Here is a 6774-nt window from a genome sequence, read left to right as displayed (position 1 = left end):
GAGAGAGAGAGAGAGAGAGAGAGAGAGAGAGAGAGAGAGAGAGAGAGAGAGACTGTCTGTTTATTTGCATGATATCTCATGAACCACCACACACATTTTCATCAAGATTTCAGAAAATTATCACCGACAGCTACAACTCTTTGATCTTTGGAATGAACCCAATTCAAGATGGTCGCCACAGACAACTRAACATAGAAAACACAAATGTGGCTATTAATCAGTCAGTGCAGATATTGAGCTAAAGTCTGAAATGGTTGTAACTGACACACACTCTCTAAAAACTTCACATTGCACAATGCGTACAATCTGTTTTAACCTTTTCTTATTTTATCATTAACTTCTGGCCAAGTAGCCTGGCCCTTGCCTTCCTAYGCAGCTCCGCTCAATTCTAGTTTCCCTTCACTGCTCCGTCTKGGACTTCTYCCATWGACAAGGATTTYGCTGGCAGATTTTTAGCCGGGCCAATCAGAGAACAGAACATCAATTTTCTGCRCAGTGTCTGCTTGTAGTTTATTTTACCTGGGCCAATCAGAGAACAGAAGGAGGAGCTTTGAACGACGTTGACTTTCTGTGCAGTGTCTTGTTAGTTATTTTAGCATACGGCAGTGGAGGAAGTGAATGAAGCCAGTCCGTGTTGATAAGGTTTCCAAATTAAAAAAATAAATCTGTCTGACAAAGTAGCAGCTCTCATTTACTGTCCTCTTGTTCGGCTCGGTACTTCTCTCCTCTCAGTAGGGTTATTTACAGCACACACGATTTCCAGTTAGCTTCTTAGCTTAGCCTCCGTCACAACCACAAACGTCGCAGCCAACTGATTCAATCATTTTAAACTTCAGCAGAGGCCACGCCTCCTGCAAGAAATCGATTCTCCATGCATCAAGTCCAGACCCTTGTTCGAAGCAAAGTGAAGGACAGGGTCTGGTTTAAACCAGGCTACTGGCCAAGTAGTATGTTGGAAAAAAAAGTACAAAATTTTAAGAACCGCCCCCGCTGCTTACAAATTTTACCAAAATTTACTAAATTGATGTACAGCTGGGAGCAGAAATTGTGGCAAGACACAGTAAAAAGTGCTACCCATCTCCTCTAACCAAACCGGTGACTTCCTCTGTCTCCAATAAAATAATTGCGGTCACCTCACAACCCCTTGCTCACTCATGAATGTTTACAAAATTTACATAGAGAGAAAAACTTAACTTATGGACGGAAATGTCTGTTCAGTCTTGGCAAACTCAGAAATCAGCACCATGCCCTGGAGGCATCCTGAGTGGTCGCTACCTGAAAGAAGGCATCAGAAAACCTAAACAACACCCTTCCAGCTAAAAGCCTGTTGCTGGCATTGACCTTTGTTTGTCTGTTAGCAAAATATCTCATGGACCACTGGATGCATTTTTATGAAAATTTTAGAAACTAAGAAAATATCAATCACAAGAAACAAATCAAAAACCAAACACAGCAATGGCTGTAACTTAGTCATTCCGTCTTACGTATGAAGCTAAAAGTACATGTATGTTAATAACTATCAGCCTCGATACACAAATCTAAGGATTAGCAAACATTGTGATTTATTGAAATATTGCTTGGGATATAATGTTGTTGTTGTTGACAGCATAGTGGCTCAGTTATATATGTTGCCTCTCAGCAAGAAGGTTGGCAGATCAAATCCCGGCTTGGGACCTTCCTGGGTAGAGATGGCATGTTCTTTCTGTGCAAGTGTGGGTTTTCTCTGGGTACTCCGGTTTCTTCCCACAAATCAAAAACATGACTCTTTTGAATTAAACGGTAACTCGAAATTATCCTTAGGTGTGAGCAAGAGAGTAAATGTTTGTCTGTCTCATTTGTCTCTATGTGTGGCCCTGTGATGGACTTGCAACCTGTCCAAGTTGTACCCCACCACTGACACCCATCACCCTGAAAGGAAGATGTGGGTATAGCTGAAAGCTGGATGGATTGATATAATATTGTTTACAGGCTTAATCAAAGTGGCTCTACCTAGCGTGAGGTGATCTTGGGGGGGGGGGCAATCTGCAATCTTTCAAGCAATAGGTCGGTTAATGTCAATGGAGTTATTGCTTGCAAACATTACAAAACAACTTGYATTTTACCATTACTACATGCAAATGAAATGCTGTTGTAGTGATGGCTTTATTGTGGTTTCTAAAAAGCAGTTGGCTTATCACATAACATGATAAATCAAAGATTGAATTTATTCTTTACATGGGAAATATRGTTTTAATGTTTGACTGATCTGGTAATTACTAGGAAAACATGTTTTAATGTTGACAGAATGACTTGCTCTTCAGTCACACTGAGCGATGATTGCTTCTGTTTGCTGCTGCTCCTYTCCATCCTTGCGTCAGCCTTCTTTGCTGTGTTATTTGAGATTTCTTGTTTCTCTAATGCTATGGCCTTATCGGCCTTGGGGTTTAATTAAATTGGCCTTTCTCTGTTCCCTCTGAAAAGCATATGATGTCAGTGCCTTCTGTATTGATTGTAAATGCTCAGCAGAGTGAGAAACTGTAAAATGTCTAAGAGAGTGATACTGCAGGTTGTAGCATGAAATTTCTTAATTGTACYAAAGATAGTGATGGAACATTACTAAGTGGAATTCCTGCATCTGTATTTTTTTAAACTCACATGTGTTTCTGTGCACAAAAACAAGGTCAAAAGGATGTAGCATTTTCCTGCATATAAATAATCATTTCTGATTAGATTTCACTTGTTCCTATGACTGCTCAGAGAAAGGAAGAAAATCCCACTTTAACTTCAGACTATTTCTAAAGGCTTTTGCATGGAAACTTCCTTTGTGGCTCGAATTAACATCTTTTACACCAACCCCCACCAGGCTACGCCTACTTCTGGTACCGCCATCAGCAGAACAAAAGCGTAAAAGTGAACATTTGTCCTGGTGACACACAGGTACTCAGACGTAATTTGATTCTTATCTTTGTATGAGATTTGGTAAACTAAACAATTTTCCTACCTAATTTAACAAGGACCCCCTTAGTTAAATCCTCAGCTAAAAGCAAACTCACCTCACCTCACTCCAAGCCTCAAACTSACCTCTCAGGGTTTATTTTATGTTTATTTGTTGTTTGTTTATTTGTTTGTTTGTTTTGTCGTTATTCATTCGTGATTGCAAACTCTTTCAGTTTTTACTGGTTCAACATGTCATCACCCGTTACTCACCATAGTTGTAAATACATTTAATCTGTAAATACTGTAAATGGCCCGTGGAGAACGTGCCAACATAAGCTAATCTCATTTTTTGTCTCGATAAAGTATTACTGGTTCTGATAAGACAAGAACTCATCAAACCATTTTGGGTACATTTATTGTGARACTGATTACAATAAAGTTACAGGTTTTCGTCTCTTTCCTGGGTTAATCCTTGACCAAATTAAGAGCGTGGTGCCTTGAGGTAAGATAATTTGTGTATTTAAATAATTCACAAATTATCCATTTTAGAATATACCCAAAACCCCTAAAAGGAAATATTGCTTTGTCCTTTGCATGGGCTTGTGGAAGACAGAGTTTGAACGACAACTAAATGAGATAGTTTTTTTTTCCTGCAAAGACAAAAAGCTTCACGTCTATTTTGTATACAAGCTGAAGTTCTGACATTTTTTCTAGTCTTATATANTATATATATATTATTGTACTTCAATCTCTTTGTTATAAGGCAATGGTATTGTACAACGTCTGACCTTCTGTTCATTTTTGGGGTCAGTTAAGAGCTGTGTCTTGTTTGAGTCAGAGAAAAACAGCTACAGACGAGYGGGGCTTTATCATTTACCCAGAACTCAAACATCATATTGGCTGGAAGCCTTATCAGAGGTTCCCTTTGTGTGTTTGCTCTTGTTTATATGTGACTTCCATTACAGACTGTGCTTTTGGGATTCCGATCATTGTGTGAATGCTGATTCGGCATTCACAGTAGTCTTAGCTATTTTCCCTTTAATGGAACGACATCTGCAATCTTACTTTGTGCTATTTTATCTATTCATAAATGAAGACATAGCAGTCATCTCCCGAATAAATTAAATACCTTTCAATTTTGTTAGTGTTTTTTATGCTTTTCAGAATATTTACCTTTATTTACTAATACGTTTTGTCATAGAATTACATTCAGGTCTCTGCACTTCCTTGAAAAAAACATTTATTTGAAATCAGTTTCAGATACGTACTTGCTTCTGGGTGTTAATTTCACTAACTCTGTTGCCCATTTTCTGGACTGCAAACAAACTACTGTATTTTACAACACATACTCCCTCACTCGTCAGCAGCTCCCACCTACGTCATGTTAACTCTCATTATTACTCAACACTTGCCTTTACTCCTTTGTTTAGTCGTCTCTCAGTCTACTCATTAGTGAGAGTGTGATAGCTACCTTTAGGTTTTGGGTAAAGTTCTGCAACGTTTAGTTTCAAGTTGGACTTTAAGAGCTAGCCAGCCTAAGGATACTTTTAGCTCTTAGTTAGCCATTTGCTTCTTTTAGCTTTGGGCTAATCTTTTGCTGCTTTTAGTTATTGTTTTGCTACCTTTAGCTGTTGGCCATTTCTTGCTACTTTTATCCAACATTTTGCTACTTTTATTTTTTAGCAAACCTTTTGTTGCTTTTAGCTAGTGTTTTTGTTTTAGGTTTTTCACTATCATGTTGCTACTTTCAGCTGCTAGCCACAGTTTTTTTTTTTTGTTTTTGCTTTATTACCTTTAGTTTTAACAACACAGTTTTAGCGTTTGCAGCACATTCCAGCTAATTACATTTGTGCTGAATGACTTTGCAGGATTCATAMTGCTTTTACATTGAAATAAATATAGATTCCAATTTGTTCTTAACTGCAAATTTCTAGTCTGTGTTTATCACTGACAATGACAATAAAACTGATTCTGATTCTGGTTAACCAGAAGGAATGATATGTTTTTTTTTTAATTCCAACTTGACACTAAGAGGAGTTCAGCTTTACATATTCATTAAAACACATCTCATGGTTTTGATAGAATGAGAATCCATACATATTTCATCACTCATATCTTTTGTCTTGGCAAAACACTTTTTAAACACTTTTTTTTCCTGTGCTGCAGTCAGGCAGCTAAATGCAATGTTTTGGTCAGCAGCAGCATGGATCCATCCCACATGCTGGGTTTAGATGTGTCAACTGGGAGAGTTAAAAGAAAGCAGATTTCACAAAGTGTTTTTCAGACTCAGCTCCATTAAACTGAACCACATATTCTGACATGGAGTCAGAGGAAGGAAGCTCAGATGCAGTTTAATGATTTAACAAAAAGACTATAAGATCACACTGTTATCCTGCTCCAACATTTTTACTTTCTATTAGGATTATATTGTTTATTTTAGTTAACTGAAAAAAAAAAACTCAGCACTTTTGTGATGTTCTAAGTCAAACAGTTTCAGTTTTCTATAGTTCTTTTTAAAAGAAACAACAAATGACATCTGTAACAAACTTCTGCTGCTAACCTAATTAATTTTCATACTGGCCAAAGCTTTAGCTGTCCTGATGACTTCTGTTTACTCTTCTTCATCTTTGTCACCTGCCACCAAATATGAAGTGGTGATAATATTTTTTTTAGCTGAGAATGTGTTTGTGTGTGTGTGGGTGTGTATGTGTGTGTTTGTAGCTTTACCAAGATATCTCATGAATCACAGAATGGATTTTAAGACTCCCAGAAAGTGATAATTGGATGTATATCTCCAACTAATACCTTTGGGATTCAACCTAATTCAAGATGGCTGCCACATCTATAAATTTAAAGGCCAATATTACGAATAATCATTGTGGAGAAAATACTCATTTTCATCATTTGAGTTAAAGTACTGAGCCTRCTGGTCAAATATTACTCCRATATRAGTAAAAGTAGCTTTGTCAAATTAATACTTAAAGTACTGGAGTATGTGCTTTCAAAAATACTTCAGTATTGAAAGTACATAACATGCTGAAGTTTTTTTAACATTGCGTTTCACTTGAATGTAGTTGAGATTATTTGGGAATGTTTTCTGCTATATTGAACAGATTGGTAACTCCAAAATGCAATAATAATGCATTTGTCTTATATAGGGGCGAGTGTGGTGTAGTCGTAGGGCAGCTGACTTGGGACCAAAAAGTCACAGGTTCAACTCCCCACCATGCCCACGTGTGGTGCCCTTGAGCAAAACATCCAACCCCCAACTGCTCCCCAAGCAACGTAGCTGCCTGCTGCTTCGCTTGGGTGCTTCTCATGTGTGATGGGTCATATGCAGAGCACAATTTTCATCATTGTATGGGAACATGCATTGATGACAAATAAAGTACCTTTACATAGTATTTTTATAGACAGTCAAAGATGCTTTACAATTTCATGCATTATTCATTCAATCCTCACACAAAMTTGRTGGTGGAAGTGTGGCTGCCATTTTGCACCTATGGTCCTTCCAGACCACCACAATCACACCATCAGATTTATTGGGACATTGGGTAGTTGGATTAAGTGTCTTGCTCAGGGACACAATAAMAGTATGCAMACCAGCAGGGMTTTGAACTGGTGACACTCTGGTTGCAAAGAAAACGCCTACTCCCTGCACCACTGAACTATATGTCATCCCAATTATACCTGTTTTACATAAAATTCTAAGCTAATTTAGTCTCTACATAAAGACAACTCCAAGGAAAATGTTTGGAACATTTTTGATTGAGCCTAGTATTAAGTGACTAATTAAGGAGCTCTAAAACTAATCTGTAGGTAAATCATTTCACGCAGAGCTTTTTAGTTGTTTTTTTT

At 37.7% G+C, this 6774-nt stretch overlaps 1 protein-coding gene across 1 annotated transcript in view; it reads left to right on the top strand.

The window, feature by feature from the left end:
• Nucleotides 1-6774, top strand: part of kcnq1.1 (potassium voltage-gated channel, KQT-like subfamily, member 1.1) — a 78903-nt gene that overhangs the window by 1496 nt on the left and 70633 nt on the right. The window lies entirely within an intron of this gene.

Source organism: Austrofundulus limnaeus, unplaced genomic scaffold (assembly GCF_001266775.1).
Source record: "Austrofundulus limnaeus strain Quisiro unplaced genomic scaffold, Austrofundulus_limnaeus-1.0 Scaffold159, whole genome shotgun sequence".
Lineage (NCBI taxonomy): Eukaryota > Metazoa > Chordata > Actinopteri > Cyprinodontiformes > Rivulidae > Austrofundulus > Austrofundulus limnaeus.
This window is presented reverse-complemented; position numbering and strand designations above follow the sequence as displayed.